The 23062-nt window shown below is 36.0% G+C and overlaps 1 long non-coding RNA gene across 1 annotated transcript in view; it reads right to left on the reverse strand.

Annotated features, from left to right (window-relative positions):
• Positions 1-13173: 13173 nt before the first annotated feature.
• Positions 13174-23062, reverse strand: part of LOC145266703 (uncharacterized) — a 189053-nt gene continuing 179164 nt past the window's right edge. The window contains exon 2 of the long non-coding RNA XR_013864773.1: positions 13174-13431. This is a non-coding gene — a long non-coding RNA (uncharacterized LOC145266703). The remainder of the gene's footprint in view (positions 13432-23062) is intronic.

Below are 23062 nucleotides of genomic sequence, written 5' to 3' on the forward strand. Positions count from 1 at the left end.
AAATAGTGTTCAATATGGAACAATAATATACGTAAATCGATTACTATATTGTCCTTTTGACAAGCGTACACTCTTTAACCCTTATCCTTGAGTGGCCTCTCGGCCTTGCTAAGTGGTGCCTCCTATGTGAAAAAAATACCTTTACAACACAAAGGACGAATAAACCATATCTGATCCATCTTTCCTCTTGTTTGACGGGAGGCTGCTATGGCATACTCTCTCCAAAACATGGCAGAGACTCGGGTTTTATTTTTCGGCAACTTCCTTTTTCAGAATAACTTTTCCCCTTTGGAAAGTTGCAACGTTGATTCTAAGTATCGTTATTTCTGACCCCACCCCCGTCTACTCGGAGCCATCTCGATCCGAAGACTGCCTCTATCCTTCTCTCGACTCCGACTAGCTCAACTAATTTCTATGCATCTAAAAAAAAAAAAAAAAACCTACCACCCTCAAACTTTTTCGGGATTTTTAAAACACCCGAGAGCCGCCAGACCGTTCGTATTGAATCACGTTCATTTTCTGTTTTTTTTTTTTCACGATTTTTTAAAATAGTTTTAACATTGTTTGTTTTTATACTATATTAAACCGGGTTAGTACTTCGCTTTGTTTTCATTTAACCACCCTCAACCACACACGCCTCTAAAAACCAGTGCAAAGCTGGGTACTCCCCGCTAGTTAATAAATTAATATGAATAAATATTCCTGCAAAAGATTGTTATTATTTTGAAACATATATTAGCTGACAAAACTTTGTTTGGCTTGAATAATCATACTCTTTGATTAACACTACGTTGGCGTTAGATGCCGATATCTAACAATGCAGCCGGTCATCCGATATGTTTTTCAGTTTATATTATTTCTAGATAATGAACCTCTGTGATTGTCTCGATATATATACTTGGCAGCGAAATAAAACACAAAGTTTGTTATAAAAAAATTTGTTTATTCAAATCAATCTCTTCGATTTCAGAATGACAGTTATTGCGCGCATGGCGGAATGTTGGTGTGCTTGGCAGTGGAGAAACATGTTTAGCCTGTCTTGCTCGTGGTCTGTCCCTCGATTTTATTGGCACAGATAACGCCAAAATCATTCCACCAAGCAATGTTTTGAAATGTCGGTCATTCTCGCTGACCTAATATCCGAGTATTCTGCGTGCCTCATTTTGACATTTTTTACGTCTTCCTGGAGCGGCTGGACTCATGGTCTGACCGACTTTACTAGGACGTCACTCCGGGAGCACCTGGATCCAGGATCTGACCGAATTTTGTTTGACGTCATTCCCGGGGTACCTACCAAATATCTAACATCAAGACTGTAACACACAAAGACTGTAACACACAAAGAAATATAACTAATTGATAAATTATATGCAGTATGTTTCTCTTCATGTATCAAGACTGTTTTTACAGACATCGATAATCATGATTCTCCAGTCCCTTTTGTAATCGAGCCCTTTAATATGGTTGTATATCTCGTGATCCTGTTAATACTGTTTGTGAACTTTGTTCCCTGTCTTTTTATGCTTTACCAACCGACGATTTTCCTAACATCAAATGTTTCCCACCCCGTCTAGTAGCTTTATATCTCCAAAGAACTTAAATTATTTGATGTAAATGGTATCTAGAATTGATCTGTTAATGCCATTTGACTTAAGCCTCTTTCCTTTCACTCAATCTGTGTTGAGTTTATCTTTTTGCCCCCTGTTTACAATGGTCATCTTTTAGACCGACACATTTCAGGTGAAAACATTATTGCATACATGTCATGTTAAAATTAGTATGAATTACAAAAAATTACGAAAAATTATCCAGTAGAAAAATAATTACAAGTAAAAATGGAAATTAGCTGAAGTATCAAGTTTATAGTATGTTTTAATGTTGACTTGTGCGACGAATTCAGATTAAACAAGGGAGATAATCCTTGGCTTAAAGATCCGTCATAGATGAACACAATATCTGGGGACGTATGTTAGATAATAACATGGTCAAAAGTTAAATTAGTTATTGTCTATTTATCTGTATATTTATCTATTTTCCAGTGATTTTGTTTAAATAATTTAATGTGGAAGTTATTTTAATTTTCCAGTGATTTTGTTTAAATAATTTAATGTGGAAGTTATTTATTGTTTATACAATAAAGTGTAGCTGAAGGTGTTTACATAAATTAGCTAGGTTAAATAAACAAAAATCACCTTGAACAGGCGCACGGGAAAAGTCGCACGTTGAGAGACGTATGCATTTTAATGATGACGTAACGAAACTGAGGTTAAGAGGTCAGAAAGTTTAGGCAGTCGAGGAGTTTAAGTTCGGCCACGAAAGTGAACGGACATGCTTCAAAAAGCCAGGAAGCGTGATGTAAAGAACAAGCAGGTAGACACGTAATGCAGACTCCCTGTGAAGACCATTGAGACAGCTGAAATAAATTTATACATATTTTTTTAAATATAAAGTGTTGTTATGCTGTTTCACAAAAGAAGGAAGAGAGGTCTCAATTAGTTACGGTGTTGATCATTTCATGTTTCATCACGGAGCCTAGCTGTGAAGATAGAAGAACTCTTGGAGAAAGAAAAGGTATGAAACATATATTATTCTTCTTATGAAAAAAATGATACGTTTATGTACATATGAATTGTAATATATACCGTGTGGTAACTCTGATACAACATGACTCAGTTTATACGTCGATATCATATCCCTTGGCCATACAGCAATACATACAATCCATACGTTTATAATGGGTGTTATAAGAACAATATTATCTCCCACCTCTCTATACAACATTTCTAGACGAAAGCATTTATTCCAGTAATATCCAACAACGCACTTCACTGTGTTTCAAAATATCATTCACCATCGAACATGCCTGTCGAGACGCTCTTTTATACATGTCTCTTTGTCGTCGCTTGCCTTTGCGCTTTTTCAACAACGCGGCGCATTTTATTTCTCGCTGCCTAAGAGTAAAAAACGTCCGATCGCTTCTTCTGCTCGATCACGTGCTGTCATTTCTCTCTCTCTCTCTCTCTCTCTCTCTCTCTCTCTCTTTCTTCTTCGGTACTGGATATGACCTTAAACTATATCCAGTGGTGAGGCCCCAGCTTGCGGGTTTGGGGAGTGTGGAGCCACCCTTTAATTGCTATTGCTTCCAGGTCTACTCTGACCGGGAGTGGTAGTACCTGTTAGGATTCCAACAATGGGTTAAATAGAAACCAACTTGAAAACAACAAATATATTCGATTAAAAATGTTTTCTTCAAAATCTTTGGATTCGGTATTAAATAACCCGAAAAGGGTTGATACGCCGTAAAACAAAACAAACAACCAACCAACCCCTCTTTCTTCTTCCCGTGATGCCAGCGCGTGCACACTTGCTTAATTTGTAGATGTGCTTACACATTTATTCTAATAAATAACAATACATGCAATCTATACTTTTATCTGCTGCCGTTTGGAGAACAATATATATCCTCTTCATATCACTTACTATGAAACACGTAATCGTGGCCGATCCTTTTTTTCTTTTTTTAAAATTTAAAATGCATCTGCCTTACAAATGATTACTTCATTTGTCTTCCATTCCGTCCATGAGAACCTTAGAATACTCCTTATAAACCATATCTCCGCTGCTTCCAAACGACTTTCAGGAACTTTTGTTAGTATCCAAGCTACACAGCACTAGACGAGAACTGACCCTATATAATTCTTCAAGTTCTGAATTCTTTTATGTTTCTGTTTGCGTTTCTACAGAATTGGGACGAGATTTTGTGGTGGATAAAAGGAGATTTCAGATAAAAATAAAACAAAGGTTCCATCTGATTTTTTTTTGTTGTCAAATCTAATAAGTTATAATGGTAGCTTCCAAATTATGCAGTCGAAAGAAAGTACCTGAATATTATTGAATTATTAAAAAAAAAAACTTTAATCGTGTTAGCAGGTAAAAAAAATTGCCACAATTTAAAAAAAAATCAAATGAGAATATTACCTCCTTTTTGAACTCTCCTGTATCTAACGATCGTTTTCTTCAAATTCTATTTTTTATTTTTCCAGCTTATCGATTTTCATAATTATTTCATATAATCATCTTAAAAGTAGAAGGAATACGTAGATACCATTGTGTTCATATGGAATTTAGTATTAGGTCTTTCGAAATTTCGTCCCAATACTGTAGAAGCGCCTTTCTGCTTGTGAAGAAGCACTTCATACTGTTAATACAGGAGTTTGCCATCGCGATTCTTTTTTTCTTTTGTTTTTTCGCGACACCTTTACAATCAGGTGTAATAGTACGGCCCCGGTATTTGAATGCATCCACCTGTCAGACGGTCTCTTTTTTTTTACAAGGAATCACCACTTATCAAGGCTCGGAGGCCACTCGAGGATAAAGGTTAATAAGGGTACAGTGGTCGATGGGACAATATCGTAGTAACTGTTAGTAGTGGAAATTTGGTAAATTGGATTACTTAAGGGGATGGCTCACCAAGAATTTGTTTACGTTGGACTTGAAGACGACCATTTATAGTCAGCAGGAAAGCAGGCAAAAGGAAGAGAGTTCCACAGGCGTGCAGTTCTAAGAAAGAAACTTTGTTCATGGAATCTACGATTAGGTTTTAGGCACAGATAAAGAGTTGGGGGAAATTATTGGGCGTTTCTCGTGAAAGTTTGGCGAGGTGGGACCATAGATTGGAGCTCAGACAAGCACTTGCCGGAAATAGAGGCAGGCTCACAACGTCTCTTCTTTGAGAAAGAGATTGCAGGGAAGAGAAAAGGGATTTCCCCACTAGGCTACGAAGTCTGTTTTGAACTCTGTCAAGGCAGGATAAAATCTCTTCTTTCCATTTGATTACCATCTGGTAAAACAGCATTCTTGGAGATAATCATGTATTCTGTTTTCTTAATTGAGCTGCAGTTCTTTTTTCCTGATTTCGGTTGTCACTGGTCTGACTGTTTGTTGTAGTTTTTTCCTCAGAGTCTGCGATGAGGATAGTGTGATCATAAATTGTTTCATTTGGTACATAGATTAATTCAAAAAGCTAACATAATTGTAAACAAACGAGTTGTCTATTTTGCGAATCTTAGTAAACCATTACTTATTTCTAGCCGGGAGACCGACATTGTCAGGTACTGAATGATCATAATGAATGTGTAGTGACATATTATTACTTATGTAAAACAAAATAAAATATATGTATGTATATATATATATGATGAGCTGTGAAACAGCGAAACAGTACTGTATGTGGATGACTATATATATATATATATATATATATATATATATATATATATATATATATATATATATATATATACATATTACAATAATATTTTTAAATACCTACAAACACAAGTGTTTGATCTTTTTGGGAATAATCAGTGCAGGATGACACGATTACTACCGGGCGAGGCATTTGAATCCGGCCACAAAGCCATTTCTGACACCATTAGCAAGAAACAAACCTAATGACCAATCTCAACCGGGAAAAATATCGTTGAAATTTCAACATTTATTTTTTAAATGTCGTAACATCCGTCCATGGTGATCTAATGATCATAACATCATGACCCACACATGCGAGCTTAAGTGACCGACTTTCCTTTTCAACTTTAAAGTGATCAACAATGAGAACCGAGTTTCTTAAAGGGGCTGACATAATTATTACTATAGTAATGTTGTTAATATCTAAAATCATTAGTATTTCATCCTTTCGGATATCATCAGTGCAGGATGACACGATTACTGCCGGTTGGGAGATTCGAACCCGGTCACGAAACCTTCTCTGACACCATTAGCAAGGAACAACCCATCACGGCCAATCTCAAACGCAAGAAATATCGTTGAAATTTTAACATTTATTTTTTAAATGTCATAACATCCGGTCATAGTGATCGAATGATTATAACATCATGATATATATATATATATATATATATATATATATATATATGTGTGTGTGTGTGCGTGTGAAACAGTACTGTATGTGGATTACTATATATATCTATAATATAAAGCTAAACGTATGTGTGTGTGTCTGGTCACGAATAGGCTCCTATATGGTTAAATAATTTTAAAAAACTGATTGCATATAATGATAGAATGATGTATCGAGAAACAGGAATGGGTACGTTTGATCTGGCAGAACGGTGGTTCATAAAAAGTGTGGGGTCTGCGTTCGCGCCTGGTCCACAAAGTATGGAAATAAAAAAATGTAAAAATTAAAAAAAAAAAAACGTTTACAAGTGTTTTTGATATAGATGTACATAAGAATACTTTAATAAGTATGTTTTAACTTAAATAGGGTTGGTATAATAAAATTGTGGGGTCTGCGTTCGCGCCTGTCCTCAATAGAATGGAAATAGGCACAGACTTTAATAAAGACTTTTTATATTTATCTGTGTAAGTATACTTTGATAATTATGTTTCAGTTTGAAGAAATATGGTATAATAAAATCATTGGGTGTTCGTTCGCACCTGACCTCTATAGAATAGAAATATATCACAAAGTTTAACAAGGTTTGTTAATATAGATCCGCAGAATATTGTTATCAGTGTTTCAGTGTGAACAGGTATGGTATAATAAATTATGGAGTTTTTCTATTTTATTTTTACTTTCATCATATTTTGCTTTGGTTTTGATACCCCCAAATTCGAAGCTATCTCTTTACAATCCTTCGTTTTCATAACCTATCATACTTTCATCAATGAGAGTCCATTTTCTGTAGGCTGTTTTTAAACCCTTATTCCATGGAGTTTCGAAGAGAGCAAATTTTCTCATCAGATGGAAGAGGTTTCTAAAATATACAATAAATTTTCCAGGTTAGTGCATCACAGTAAACAAGCAATATGAAAATTTTCACATTTGCATAAAAAAAAGTCGTTTACAGTTTTTAGACAGTTTGTAGGGATTCAAAGAGATTAGGATAAAAAGAGATGAGAAACGGGGAGAAAAAAGATATGATATGATTAAGATCCAATGGGAAAACGGTAAAACGTGTGCGTGCACGTGTCCGTGGAAATAACTTTTATAATCAGGTTTTGTCTCTTTACTAAAACTCTATCTTTGTGATCTTCATGTTATTGATGTATACAAATGCATACACACGTCGTGTCGTCGTCTGAAAAGCAGGTTCTTGATCGACAGTAGACAAAAATCTCTGATGTTTATCTGTAAGAATGTTCATTTATTGAGTTCGAACTATTAATATACACCACCTGAACGGATTTTAAAATACTTCAACATGTGCAGTGAGAGAGAGGGGGGATAGAGAAAGAGAAACAGAAACAGAAAGAGAGAGAGAGAGAAGGATATGAAAGAGAAGTATACAGTCGCCACGAATATATAGAATACTTGCTCCGCTAGAAATTGTGTAATTACGTCAAATTTCGTTAACTTGTTTGCGAATAAGGGGAAGGGTCAAATCTACCCCCCTCGACACACACACACCCTCCGCCAATCACTCCGGCATTTAAGAACCGGCTTTCCTTATTTAAAATTATTTCTGTGACTAACTCAGGAATATACATATTTCTCGTTACGCTAGAAATTATGATATTTAATCGACTTCCGTTTACTGGTTACGGGCGCGAGGGGTTAAAAACTACCCAACCCCCTGTCCGCCCAAAATTATTGCATTAAACAACCGGTATTCCTTATCGAACACTATTTATATGACCGACTTACAAATATGGAGAATTCTCGCTACGCTAGAAATTATGTGATTTAGTCGAAATCCTTTATATATATATATATATATATATATATATATATATATATATATATATATATATATATATATATCATCAACGCTGTGATCCCCATCTAGCATCAATTGAAATGGATGGCTCTCGTCTTGGAGAGGCTCCATGTTTTGACAAGCTTCTGGGTTTGACCTTTACTCCTGATCTGAAATGGAACACGTACATCAAATCTGTTGCCCGGGACGCTGGGAAAACGGTGGGATCCTTCTACCGCTCCCGAAGATATCTCACTACTGATACAATTCTCTATCTGTATAAAAGCCAAGTACGTCCAAGGATAGAGTACTGCTGGCACATTTGGACAGGAGCTGCTAAAAACAGCCTATCCTGCCTTGACAGAGTAAAAAATAGACTTCGTGGTTTAGTGGGGGATGCCCTTTTTCTTTCCCTGCAGCCTCTCTCCCACAGAAGAGACGTTGCGAGCCTGTCTTTGTTTTATCGCTCTTTCCATGGCAGGTGCTCGTCTGAGCTCCAATCCCTGGTCCCCCCTCGCCAATCTTTCACGAGAAACACCATTTTGGCTGAAACTATTGTCAATAATTTTCCCCACTCTTTATCTGTGCCAAAATCCAAACGTAGATTCCATGAGCAAAGCTTCTTTCTTAGAACTGCACGCCAGTGGAACTCTCTGCCGCTTGCCTGTTTCCCACCTGACTACAACTTGGACGTCTTTAAGTCCAACATAAACAAACTCCCGAGAAACCGCCACCTTAAGTAAGACACTCTATCAACCTCCCCCCAATACTAATGATTACTACAATACTATCTCATTAATTACTATACACGCAATAACCCTTATCCCTGAGTGGCCTTGGGCCTTGATAAGTGGTGACCCTCATGTAAAAAAAAATATATATATATATATACATATGTGTGTGTGTTATTTGTTTTTGTTTTTGTGATATGTTTTGAATCAATTCAATGATTTACGAAAGTGCATTTTTACCAAATGCGAGTTGGGAATAATTCTCCTTTTAACCAATTTGGTACCCCCATATGGGGAGCGGCATATATATTGTTTTTAAAATATAATTATCTACTGACACGTGTTTCGCCGTCAACTCTGGTAAGCCGTAGACGACGAAACACGTGTCAGTGGATAATTACGTTTTAAAAACTATATATATATGTATGTATATATATATATATATATATATATATATATATATATATATATATATATGTACCTGAGGGACATTCCAAAAGTTATGACTCCTATATTTCTGTTCCGCCCGAATGGGCTAAAAGAGATTGCAACTTGTATTGTTATGACTTGAAAGTATTATCTCTCTGCTGCAGATATTGACGGTGTTAGACTCTAAGAAATCAGTCTCTGCCATATACGGATGTGGGGAAGGGGTTAAATTCCAACCACCGCACCCGTTATCCACTTCGGCATTTAACAACCGGCTTTCCTTATGAAAGACTAGTACGATGACCAACTCACGAATATACAGAATTATCGCTATGCTAGAAATAATGGAATTTAATCAAATTCCGTTAAATGGTAGGCGGATGATGGGGGAGTAACAGCTAAACTCCCCATCCGTTAACCACTCCCGCATTTAACAAACGGCTTGAGTTATGGAACACTAGTCCCAAGACCAACTCACAATTATAAATATAATTAACTTGAAGAAAACACAACTTTAGATTTAAAACCAGTTTTTAATTTAAATAATATAATTATCCCCTTTGCATGAATACAATTAAGCTATAATTAAATTGGCGAAGTTATCTCCACTTTCGAAAATCTCTAGTAATTCGTTATGCTGTCGGCATGGAAGCGAGACTTTCCCTATTTTTGCAATTTAGAAATTTTGACTCAGGTTGATTTTATAATGAATTCTATAATCCGGTTGAGTTTATAATAAACTAGCTAAAGTACCCGGCGTTGCCAGGGTGTATTTGCTGTATTTGAATATTCCGTCCTGGTACATAATTATTCTTTTGAATGGGGATTACCTCCCTTGATAATGCAAATCTATAAAAGCTGTGTATGTCCGCTTGTTGAGTATACAAGTAGCCGAATTCTTAACTGAATAATAAAGATTACTAGACGGAAACTTATCGCCCTGTTTTCATTACAATTTATTAAAAAAAAAGAATGGAACATTTTATGCGATCCCTATTATGTACCGTCACGAATGCTTCTGACACGACGTCTAATGACACTGTCTTCGTTGGGGTTCCATCAGAAACTTCGGTTGAGTCAACACCTGGATCCTTGACAGATGAAGGACTAGCACCGGAAAAAACGTGTTCATCCAGGGACTAACTTTGACACGGAACTACTCCTCTGATAAGGAAACATTTATTATTAAGGGCCCACAGACAAGCTCGCACTGTTTAAGTGCTCTGACCCTGAATCATGGACTAACGAGGCGGTCACTGCGAGCCCGTAGGAAGCCTGGATGTTTACGGGACTTTCTTCCCTATGAGTGGGAAATTTGGTGGGGGAGAATGTTGTGGATATGGATTATCTCCCTTGATAATTCAAGACTATAAATGAAGTGTATTTTCCGCTTGTCGAGTAGACAAGTAGTCGAATTCTTGTTGTCGACTTCCGGTACTCGTACTGGACTGATGGCTGAAGTGTGGTGTTTTCTCAGATGTCGCACTCAAATTAATTGCCCTTAGTCAATAGAGGAGGGAAACCCTACTATAGTAATACGATTTTATTTTTGCAACAGAGTTCCCCTATTTGAAGGGGAGCTGGTTTTCTCTTCCACTAAAAACGACTTTGTGTCACATTTTTTTTTTCATGGGGAAACAAAGAAATTACGAAAAGTACTCGAATTCTTAATTGTTTATTAAATTTACTAGATGGGAACTTATCGTCCTGTTTTCATTACAATTTATCCAATTTAAGAATGGAACATTTTATGTAACCGGAGCGATTCACAACAGATTCAGAAAGCGATTCAGCCTACAAGTGATGGAAACATTGGCGCGAGACCTTTACTAATTTTATCGAAGTTCTACATTCAGAAATATCGGGACTCCCCATCAATAATCGTGCGCTTAAACCAACTCCCTGTATCACACAGTCAACGAAATTATCTCGGATTGCGTTACCTCCGATGAAGCAATCGATGTACAATTATAATATTGACTAGCATTTCAGCCCGGCATTGCCCGGGTGTTTGTCTGTGTGTGTTGTGCAAAAAAAAAAAGAAAAAAAATTGGTAGTAGGAAGGCAGGCTCGAACCCGTACTGAAAAGGAGGAAAAGAACGGGAAAAAACCTGACGTCTTTATTGTTACGACCACCGCCGACCGGAAGTGACTTATGTTTAAATTAAGCCTAGACAATCGACAGGATAGGATGACTTTCAAAAATATCGGCGAAAAGACGACCCATCCCTGAGAAAAGTGTCCAGTTGAAGGTGAAGATATTAATGTTTTTAGCCAATTTTTCGGTATTTGTCGTCTGAAGAGTCGAGCTTCAAAACGATACTGATATTGTGAAAATCCGTCGCCTCTGTCGAAAGTTTTAGGCAGACATGCAAACATACATACATACATTTATATATTGGTAACTAAAAATTTTCGACCCAAACCGATTAAAAAGCTTGCCCTATCTCTGAATATCTTATGTAAAATTTCAAATGTTTAGACCAGAAATTGTGTAAGTAATTTGGAAGAGACCGCAGAGGTCAATTTTTAAAACTTTGACTCCTATTATGACCCTTTAACATTTATTTTTTGGGGCTCAAACAAAGTTATTAAGTTAAATACATGTCCAAGGAACCTATATCTAATATTACAAGTGTTTAGACCCAAAATTGTCGGAGGAGTTTGGTAGAGTTCTCAAAGGTTAAGTCGTTGAACTTTGACCCCTTACCAGCTAAATTTCTGGCCAAAAACGGATGACAAAAATCTTCCCAAATCCCAGTACCCTTTATATCAAATTTCGAGTCTGTAGACTAAAAATTAACAGAGTTATTGCGTAGGGAAATGTAGACAGACACACAGACACAAAATATGATTTAAAAACGACATGTTCTCTGAAAGAAATAAACATTATACCGGTTGTGATAGGAGCAACTGGTTTAATAAAAAAAGAATCTTCAAAAATACTTAGAAGCAATTCCTGGAAGACCAAGCTGTAACGAGATACAAATAGCAGCCATAAAGGGAACAGCATCTTTTGTTAAAAGAGCCCTCGGATATAAATTTAAATCATAACGGAATCAAGTGTTAGCTCTAGGAAGAAGCCCCTTGATATCTTAAAACTTACTGAAGTTAAATAAAACAAAAGAGAACACGTTCAGCTTTATAGATATATTAGCATAGAAATTTGGTTTGAAATTAATATTTATTTATCTAATCGATGAATGAATAAAAAAGAAAATATACCATGCATATTGTACAAAGGATGTCTTTGTCTTATATCCTTACGAAAAAGAAAAGGAGAAATTTGTTATAGAAGAGGAAAGAAATTATTTAAAGTACAGAAAAAAAAACTATTTAGAGAAAAGAAAATTATCTAAATGGAACAGGAGTAATAATTTAATTAACAGAAAAAAATAACATTATTTAAATTAGTTCTAATTTCAGAAATTCGAGCAATATTTACGTATTACTTGGGGAAAAACAAGAAAAGAAACACAGGAACCTGACATTAGCTCAAGTAAGTTTTCTTTTCTTTTCTTTTTTATCAATCTGTTTTTTGACGTGGAAAATTTACTCAAGGGAAGTAGGATTTTTTATTTTTTTTTTTTAGTTTTAAGTTTTGTCATCGTTCGTGAGAAATTTCTGGTAAAAAAAAGATATTGTCAAAAAATATTTATCACCTTAAAAGACAAAAGTAAAAAAAAAATATGTACAAATATTAAAAAGAAAGGTTTTATTTTCCAAGCCTGTAAAGAAATAGTTTGTTTCCACTTGCCGTAAAAATACCGTTTAAACATATTTAAAATCATGCAGATACTCGCATTTATTAATAAAGACCGGATGGCAAAGATTTCAAAATAAACGACTCGTAGCCATAAGCTAGAATCGAAAGAAACCAGTTAGCTTTGCAGACGCGTTCCCTACTGATGAAACATAATAAAGGCTAAACACTAACACACTTGAGGAAATGAACTTTATGTGAGCATACGCAGAAAATAGTAAAAACACGTCAGCCAGTTAAAATGAACATTTTGAATTTCAACTTTCCGATAAATATCGGTACGCGTTATTAATCAACTAAAACAAAGACTTTACTAGTTATAAAGGTCCTAGATACGACCTTAAACTATATCCAGTGGTGAGAGCCCCAGCTTGTGGGCTTTGGGGAGTGTGGAGCCACCCTTTAATTAACATTGCTCCCAGGTCCACTCTGACCCGGAGTGGTAGTCCCTGTTAGGGTCCCAACTATGGGTTAAATAGAAACCGACGTGAAAACAATATATTCTATTAAAAAAAAAAAATTCTTCAAAATCTGGGGATTCGGCATTAAATAACCCGAAAAGGGTTGATATGCCGTAAAACAAAAACAACCAACCAACTAGTTATAAAAATTCTTGGTGCATAATTATTATTTCCTGTTAGTACCAGTGTTATGTGAGCGGTAGTTTAAGAGTTTATCGGTTAAATATTTAAACACATATGCATCTACTGTTTTATTTATATAGATAAAATGCAAACAGAACTTACGGTTTCGGCAGAAAGTATGCCAAATCACTCTTTCTTACCTGAAAATAGAGAAAAAATAGATATTAAATAAATATATCGAAGTTACAGTACGTTAATCACGTTTGTAACAGACAGACCAGTAATTTATATCATTCAAACACTACCGTGTTTTAATACATGGTTAAATGGCAATTTTAGTAATTAAGAACTGCTTTAAAGCTTCATCGCTCACTCATTTCCCGACAATAATTTAAACAACTATTACAGCTTATAGATCACATTCTCGGCTATATTGTGAAAAAAAAATGCAATTTTCCTTTAGTAAAACAAAAGTTATGATGAATTTTCTGGTGTTCAAAATCGTACAAAAAATGTAAGAAAATAAGCGACGCTTTTTTATGGCTGGTTTCCATAGCAACCACGTCGCTACAGCGACTACTGTTCCTACTAATTCATTGCTGTCACGGAAAGAGAATTAAAAGTGAAAGAGAGAGAGAGACTGAAAGCATAAAAAGTAAATAATTAAGGGGATTTTATTGAAAGCAGACGAGTGCCTATATTGTTATTACATATCTGTTTATGGAGGCAAAAAAATAAGACTGAAATTTAACAAAAAACAAGTAAATTTATTGGAAGCCTGGAAAAATCATGGATTGAAAGAGAAAAATGTATGAAAAGAATGGTTAAGCTTAAACATGGAAATGTAAAGGACTAGTTGTTAAAACTGGAAAAGAAAAGGACAAGGTCTTCTAGTAAAAAATATAATAAATGTATAACTTAAAATATTGTAGCATTAAGAATGCTTTTTAAAAAATTCAAATTATAACATTATATAATCAATTCTTAATGCTGCAATATTTCATATTTCAGTACAAAGCATTACTAAGAACACCCCCAGAGACGGAAAGTACATTTGTGTGAAGTTTCAAAATAATCGGCCCAACTTTACCGGCGTACATAGGAAACTGACGCAGACACACAGAGAGAAAAAGTCCCTTTTGAATATAAGTAGACATTAACTACCAACACAAAGTTTCTAATCTTTACCCTAACACTAACCCTTGCCATTTTGTCTGTACGATTTCAATTTCCATTATCACAATAATGTATACCTTAGTTCTCAGCAGGGAGACCCGAAGTTGTCTGGGTTTAAATGAAGATCAACGAACGTTCCACGCTTCCATTACATTTCTTGTCATCGAACTCGATGACATTGCATAATTTTAATTCAAATGGATTGATTCACTGCTCCAGTCAAAGACGTACGACGTGATCTGGGAGAGAGATTCACATGACTCCTTGTAATAAGGTAGGCCACAATACATCGTAGTAGCCTACATTGTACTTTACAGAAATTACTGTTTCCATCCATAGCCTCGAGCCCCTGGAGGAGTATAGGCTGTATACAACTTTGTAGATGCTTTTGTAGCGAGTTCTTTTTTCGGGGTAAAGGTGCTGGTCCACGCCCAACATTCCGAGTGCCTCGCCTTTCCAAATGGTCACCCATCTAGTACTAACCAGGCTCAACGTTGCTTAACTTCGGTGATCTGGCGAGAACCGGTGTGTCAACATGATTGTGCGGTACAAATGACTGTTTACTTTTATATAATTACTAGAAGACCACCCTCCATGATATGTTGATTACTGCAGATCCCGTATTATTGTACCAGCATTTCAGCCCGGCGATGCCCGGGTGTTTGGAGGTGTATGTTGAGCAAAAAAAAAAAAAAAAAGTTGTCAATTTTGTTAACTTTGACTCGCTATTATGACCCCTTAACATTTATTGTTTGGGGCTCAAACTTAGTTATTAAGTTAGATCCATGTCCAAGAAAACTATATCTAAAATTTAAAGTGTTTCGACCAAAAATTGACGGATGAGTTTGGTAGAGTTCTTAAAGGTCTAATTGTTGAACTTTGACCCCTTAACAGTCAGTACCCTTTATATCAAATTTCGAGTCTGTAGACTGAAAAGTGACATAGTTATTGTGCAGGGAAATGTCCACAGACACACACACGCAGAGAGACAGACAGACAGACAGACAGACAGACACGTTCACTTTTATAGATATATAGATTATATTTGACCCAATATATAGTAATGATTACAAAAGTTTTAAAAAATTATTCGTGCGCCACCACCGACAATCGAAACCAGAACGTTTAGCTTACAATTTACTTTTTCCTTTGACCTTAATGATTGAGCCGTAAAGACATGCTTACTGCAAGGCTAAAAATTAAAACATGAACAAATAGCTATTACGTTACGCATGCATATTCATAATGCCGTCGTTTGAACTTCACCTGGCTAATTCCATTTTTTTAAATTTTCAAAATGTGCACCGATTTTCCCCGGCTAAAACCCAAATATAAAGTTTCGCATTGGTTCGAACACCCTATATATTAAGTTTCTGTCTTGAGTAAGAAAGTCAGAACACCACAGTTGATTGGCCATATAAAGAATTTAATGGATAAAGACCGTTGTGTGTCTATAGAGACAATAAGTGAACAGTTTGGTGTCAGTGTGAGAACTGTACACACAATTATTTTCAAGGAAATGAAGATGCGGAAGATTTGTGCGAAGTTTGTCCCAAAGGTGCTCCGTCCTTGTTGCAGACTATTTCACCAAGATGACCATCGAAACAGTTCCTCACCCTCCCTATAGTCCAGACCCTTCTGCTTGTGACTTCAGGTTATTCCCTAAGCTCAACGAAAATATTAGAGGCTGTCGTTATGAGATAATTAAGGAGATGAAAGAATCTCTGACGAGGGTCATTCACACGCTCACACAAGGGGACTTCCAAAGGGCCTGCTAGAAGTTGTTGGAATGGTACAACACATGCATTGCAACCGGAGGAGATTACTTCGAAGGTGACTATAATTTCATGCGTGCATTATCAATAAAAGCACCCATATGAACAAGTCTGGAAACTTATTGAAGACACCTTGTACTTTTTTAGTTTTTTTCTGTTTTTCTTTACGTTCCTTATCGTTACGTCTTCCATGCTTCACTGGTTCGATCTCCCATCAATAATAGTCAATCATGCACATCTTCATCTAAGCGGTTCCCAGCATCCTACTATTGTTCTCTTTCTATTATGACGCACAAATATACAATACAAAAATCAATCTAACTGAATCCGCCCGACACCACCACATCCACCTCGTAAGTGCGCACTGCGCGTGCGTCCAATGCCAGGAACAATAGAACATCTACCTGCCCCTCTGTTTCATCTTCGGCAAGAAAAAAACTCTTTTAATTACTATGATTTTACACACATTGAAAACCTTCAACTATTTGCTACCTAACAATGAAATTTGCCCATGAAGCTATACAGCCATGCATAATAATAAGCAATAGGTATGTATTTGTACATAATGTACACACACAAACACCCATATATATATATATATATATATATATATATATATATAACTGGGCTTTAAAATAACTATAAAGACAAATTATATACAAATAATCATGGGTCAAAACATCACATCCCGAAGACCCCTTTGATGTCGCGATCGGATAGTATGACAGTGCGTCTGCGATCTAGTTGGACTTTTCCAACTAGCTCCCACGAAAATTCTCAGGCCACTTTTATGGATTATACAACCGGAAGTAGACAATGCAGAGAAAACACAGTGACTTCCGTAATGGAGAAATAGCATCATTCCCATTGTTCCAGTTATCATACTTGGACTTCTAACCTTTCATCTATTATGTTTGAATTGCCGTTACGTGTGTGGGTCTCCATAATAAACGTATATCGTTATGTAACAGCGAGTGATTTTCTTATTTGTTCATAATTGTTCCATTCTTTCACCATGTGCTGCAAACATACCAACGTGGAGGCTGGACACCCTGCGGAAAGATATTTCATCTCATATTGATCCTAACGCATCCCACTATATAACATATATATTAGTGATTTAAAGGTTATCAGGGGTTTTTGAAGCATGAAAACGGTGTTACTTTTTGTATTGAATATTTTATTTTTTATATTTCAAGCGATACTCCGCTCTTCGTCTCAAAAACATATCGAAACGAAAATGAAAGACGTTGAAAAAAAAACTGTAAATCTTTAGTATGGACAGCTTTCATTCCTTGGTTTCGGATGTTTGACCGTGTTTATGATCGAACAGCATCGTCAGACCTTACAGGGTTGAATTTGGGGGGGGGGCGTATCAAAACCAAAGAAAACTATGATGAAAGTAAAAATATAATAGATAACCCCCATAATTTATTATACCATACCTGTTCACACTGAAACACTTATCACAATATTCTGTGGATCCATATAAAAAAAAACCCTTGTTAAACTTTGTGACATATTTCCATTCTATGGAGGTCAGGTGCGAACGAACACCCCATAATTTTATTATACCATATTTCTTCAAACTGAAGCATAATTATCAAAGTATACTTACGCAGATAGATATGAAAAGACTTTATTAAAGTGTGTGCCTATTTCCATTCTATGGAGGCCAGGCGCAAACGCAGACCCCATAATTTTATTATACCATATTTAAGTTAAAACATACTTATCAAAGTATTCTTATGTACATCTATATCAAAAACACTTGTAAACGTTTTTTTTTTTAATTTTTAATTTTTTTATTTCCATACTTTGTGGGCCAGGCGCGAACGCAGACCCCACAATTTTAATGAACCATCGTTCTGCCAGATCAAACATACCCATTCCTGTGTCTTGATACATCTTCTATCATTATATGTAATCAGTTTTTTCTTTAAATATTCAACCATATAGGAGCCTATTCGTGACCAGACACACACACACACACACACACACACACACACATTCAGCTTTATATTATAGATATGTGTGTGTGTGTGTGTGTGTGTGTTAAACGTGTAACAGACAGGGTCTAACTGAGAAAAAAGGTGCTGTGCTTTTAGTATGGGACAGAGGCTGAAGCCTAGATGACAGTTCAAGACCGATCAGGTTGGCGACTCTCTTTTATATCCCTGTCCAGGAGTGAAGGCCAAGCAGCAGATGCACCAGCCCAAATGTGACAGCAATACTCCATACATGGGCGACTGGTGGCCTTATAGGGGTGTAGGGTACTTTCGGGTGTTAGTAGTTTCCTGGGTATTAAGCAATATAAGGAATAAACTATTGGAGTAGAATGATTTTTTACATCTAGGGATCTCTACTGTGTGGAGGTGGGATTTAGCTTCCTGTCGGGTTTGTCGAGGGTGTTTACGTCGTGGGGGCACAAGTGCTTGCAGTTCGTCAGATCATTTACCATTAAAATATTTGTAGAACAGGCAGAGGGATGCAACATTCCGTCGATTATATAGAGGCTGAAGCTTAGAACCCAGTTCAGGACCTATCAGATTGACGAGTCTCCATTAAGTCCTGTCCAGGAGTGAGAGACAAGCACCAGATGCACCAGCCCAAATGTGACAGCAATACTCCATACATGGGCGAATGTAGAGGTACAGGACAGGGTACTTTCAGGCGTAAGTAATTTTCTAGCACGGTAGAGAGAGAGAGAGAGAGAGACCACCTTCTTTGCAGCAGCCTTGGCAATACTTTCAATGTATATATTCCAGTTCATATTCCCCGTAAACGTTAGATATTAAGTATTCGGTATTTGATGGATAACAGAAGACGTTTGATTAAGTATACGGATGAAGTGAGAAAAATATTGGCAACAAATCATTTTCCAATCTACAGCGTAGTAGTGCTGTCGTAGCATGTTTTATAGTAAGAAAATTATTGAAAAGAGGTTTTCTAAAAACACAGAGAGTAGAAAGATTTTTTCCCTGTTATAATGAAAAGATCGAGTTTTTGCTGTGAATGTTTTGCAAAGAAAATCCAGAGATTAGAAATCAGTTGAGAACATTGCATAAAAATGACGATATTTATTCATTATATATATATATACATATATATATATATACATATATATATATATATATACATATATATATGTATATATATGTGTGTATATGTATATATATATGTATATATATGTATATATATGTATATATATATGTATATATATATGTATATATATATATATATACATACATACATACATACAGAGAGAGAGAGAGAGAGAGTGGAACAGACAGGGTCCATATGAGCAAAGTCTCAGTAAAATATATTTAAAGGTACTGTGCTCTTAGTATTGCAGTTATGACAAGCTCTACAGGTGTAATTACTAGGGCTATGACGACAGCATATTCTTATCATTGTTTGGACTCTCTATATATCCGACATAGTTAATCAACCGAGAACAACAACACTCTATATAAAGCATATAAGATATCAACGGATACACACTCGAGAGTCAAAACAATGAAAAGAATATGCTGTTGTCATAGCCCTAGTCAGAATATAACCTTTCAGTATAATAATTTTTTTGTGTGGCTTTTCTTTCTGCCAAGTTTTTCAATGTATTCACGTGTAATCACTAGGGCTATGGCAACAGCACATTCTTTTCATTATTTTGACTCTCTAGTATATATACCACACAGTTAGACGCAGTTAATCAACCGAGAACCATATCACTCTTTATAAAAACAATATAAGATATCAACGAATACAAACTCGAAAGTCAAAACAATGTAAAGAATATGCTGTTGTCCTAGCCTTAGTTATTACAATTAATAACTCTTAGCTGGCTACTCCACCAGACTAGATTTTTTTTTCTGGAATCCACATAGAAATCGCTGATGGTTCCCCTAACCTTTACAGCATATCTGCACAGCATACTTACCTGGCACAGCTTGACTAGGGATTCGTAATATTCAAGGATCGGTCCCTGACAACCTGACTGGAAGTGACTTTGTTTCCGCCTGACTAATGTATAGGTCTTTCTTAGATCACCTTCTTAGACTTAACTTTTCTCTGAGTAAGTGTAAGTTTATTGCTAACCGCCTGATGCGCTTCTACCGAAGAATAAATAAAAGAATCGCATTGGAAGCATCGTATAACGTTGTCTTGTAACCAACACGTTGTAATGCTCAGTCGCAAAAGAGACCAAGAATTGGAAAGAACATCAACTCTCGTTTTATTTTGTTTAACGACATATATTTCCTCGCGTCATCGTCGTCATGAGCGCCATTCCCGCCTCGCACGTGATCGCGAACTTTATCCACATCTCTAACATCATCCTTCTCTTATTTATAATCTTTTTTGACCGGTGACATCATTATGCCTGCATTTGCATATGCGCTTCCGCGCTATGTTGCCAAGCTTGTTCCAAAGAGGGTGCGCTCTCTCTATCGTGCTAGAAAAAAATTACTCACATTTGATAGTATCCTGTATCTTTAAAAGGTCATCATTCGCCTTCGCATGGAGTAGTTTTGCGGCACTTTAGCTTGTGCAACACCAGCCCGTCCCTGCCATTATCTAGGGTCCAAACAAGATGTTTAAATCTAATAGGCCCCACACTATTAACCAAACCTTAACCCCTGACACATCGTCGCAATCGTGCATCCTATAGCTGTTTTATAAATATCTAAATTGAATGCGCTTTGACGAACTCGTAGCCTTTGTGCGCGCTCGGCTTCAATAGTAACTTTTACATTAGACTTGAAGGTGACCATGCTGTAGTCACTTGGAAGACAGGCCTGCGGAACAGGTTCCACGGACGGACAGTTCAAGAAAATAAACTTTGTTCATAGAATTTGCGTTTAGATTAAGGCACATACAGAAAGTGTGGAACAATTGTTGAGAGTGGTGGTAGCTAGATGACTGCTTTTTGTGGACGTTTGGCAGAGGTGAACCATAGATTGAAGTTCAAATGGGCACTTGCCATGAATATAACGACAGAGCAAAGCTCGGCTGCCAACATCTTTTCTGTGGGAAAGAGGCTGCAAGGAGAAGAAAATGCATCGCCTACTAAGTTTTGAAGCTGGTTTTAAACTCTGTCAAGGCAGGATAGGCTACTCTGAGAAGCTCTTCGACACTTCCAACAAAACAATTACACCTGTCAAGATGTAAATGTGCCATGTCTGTTACACTTTATCCTGTGACGTAGACAGCTAATGTGACTTTTAGTGAAACGGGATTCTATTTACGACGGTTCTGATAGAATGTGCTTATCTTAGAGCGCTGTCTTTTCTGCATAACATCTGACCGCTTGTCTATCAGAAGAGATAAATAAAATACTTGCATAGCATCGACCTTTTAATCAACATAATTGTCAGTTGCTGACTTGGATCCTTCTCTCTAAAAGTAGCTGTTTTAAAACCTCTCCCACGCACGCGTCTCGATGCCTTGACTTAATCTGTAACCGTGGTTCGATCATTCACAAATCAATATCCAATATCCCATCTTCGAACAACTCGCCCGACAGGATCTTCCGACCGTAATAAGATTTATGTTATATTTTTATACAACCAAGGCCGGTTCTCATCTCCCCAACAACCACCATTAACTTGGAACTTGCTACCGGCATCCGGTAGTGGTCAATCGATTGACCAACTTTAAGTGAATGACTTCAAAGGATCACCTATTTTCTTTTTTATCGAATTGCATTCTTGTTCTTTGGATTTTTTTCTGATTTTCTTTTCTTTTTTTTTCTAGTTTATGCTACTCCTTTCTTTTTTCATTCTTTTTTTTCTTTCCTCCTCCTTTTCTTTTTACTCTTTTGACTCTTTGTCTCACCTATTTTTTAAAATGCTTTTTATTGTTTGTTTTTTGTTGTTTTTTTATTCTTTGTATTTTTTTTTTTATTGTTTGTTTATTTATTGTTTGTTTTTATTGTTATTTTTGTTGGTATTTTACTGTTTGTTTTTTATTGTTTGTTTTTTGTTTGTTTTTACTTGCTTGTTTTTTATTGTTTTTTATTGATATTTTTGTTGTTTTTTATTTTTTGTTTTATTGTTTGTTTGTTTGTTTTTTTGTTTTTTTATTGTTTGTTTTTCTCCGTATTCTTTATTTTTTCTTTTTGTTTTCCTTCCGGCTTTTTAGTCCCGGTACTTTCTTTTTTTTGTGTGTGTATTTTTCATTCTTTCTCATTTTCTTTTATTTCTTCTTTTGATTCCTGTTTTTTCGTTTTTGTTTAATTCCTTTTTTTCTGTCTTTCGATGTTTTTTTTTTGTGGGGGGGGGAGTAGTTTTCGTCTTCTTTTCTCCCATCTTTTTTCAATCTATTTTTCTTTTCTTTCTACTTTCTTTTTTTACCTTCTTTTATCCTTTTTTTTTTTTTAAAAATGTAAAAGGTCACACGCATATAGTGCAGCTGATATTTGCAGTTGGTGTCATTGGAATTTCGTTTCTTTTTTATTATTTATACTTGATAACACGTGTGTACCCGCTCGTTAATGTAAGAAACGACTATATACCCAGTCGTTGTGAGAATCGACCACAAACTCAGAACAGGGGAAACAGAAGACGATGAAAACAACGTTGGTGTCGGCCTTGAGAGAAGATAGAAACATCTAGAAATGAAATGAAAATAAAAAAAAGGAAGAAGAGAAACAAAAAAACAAGAAAAAAAAAGAAACGAAAAAATAAGAAAAGAAACAATAAATAATTATGTATTTATATTTTTTATTGGTACCACGTTTTTTTTTCTGTCGTTTCCCATCCCGTATATTTTTTTCTTCATTTTTTTTCTTCCAGTTATTTTTTTCAGTATTTTCTTTGCCTTTTTGTTTGATTTCCATTTACTTTTTTTTCTATCTTTCTTCCGTTTGTGTCAGCTTGCT

The sequence above is a fragment of the Euprymna scolopes genome, chromosome 41 (genome assembly GCF_053919585.1).
Source record: "Euprymna scolopes isolate OS-2025 chromosome 41, ASM5391958v1, whole genome shotgun sequence".
NCBI lineage: Eukaryota > Metazoa > Mollusca > Cephalopoda > Sepiida > Sepiolidae > Euprymna > Euprymna scolopes.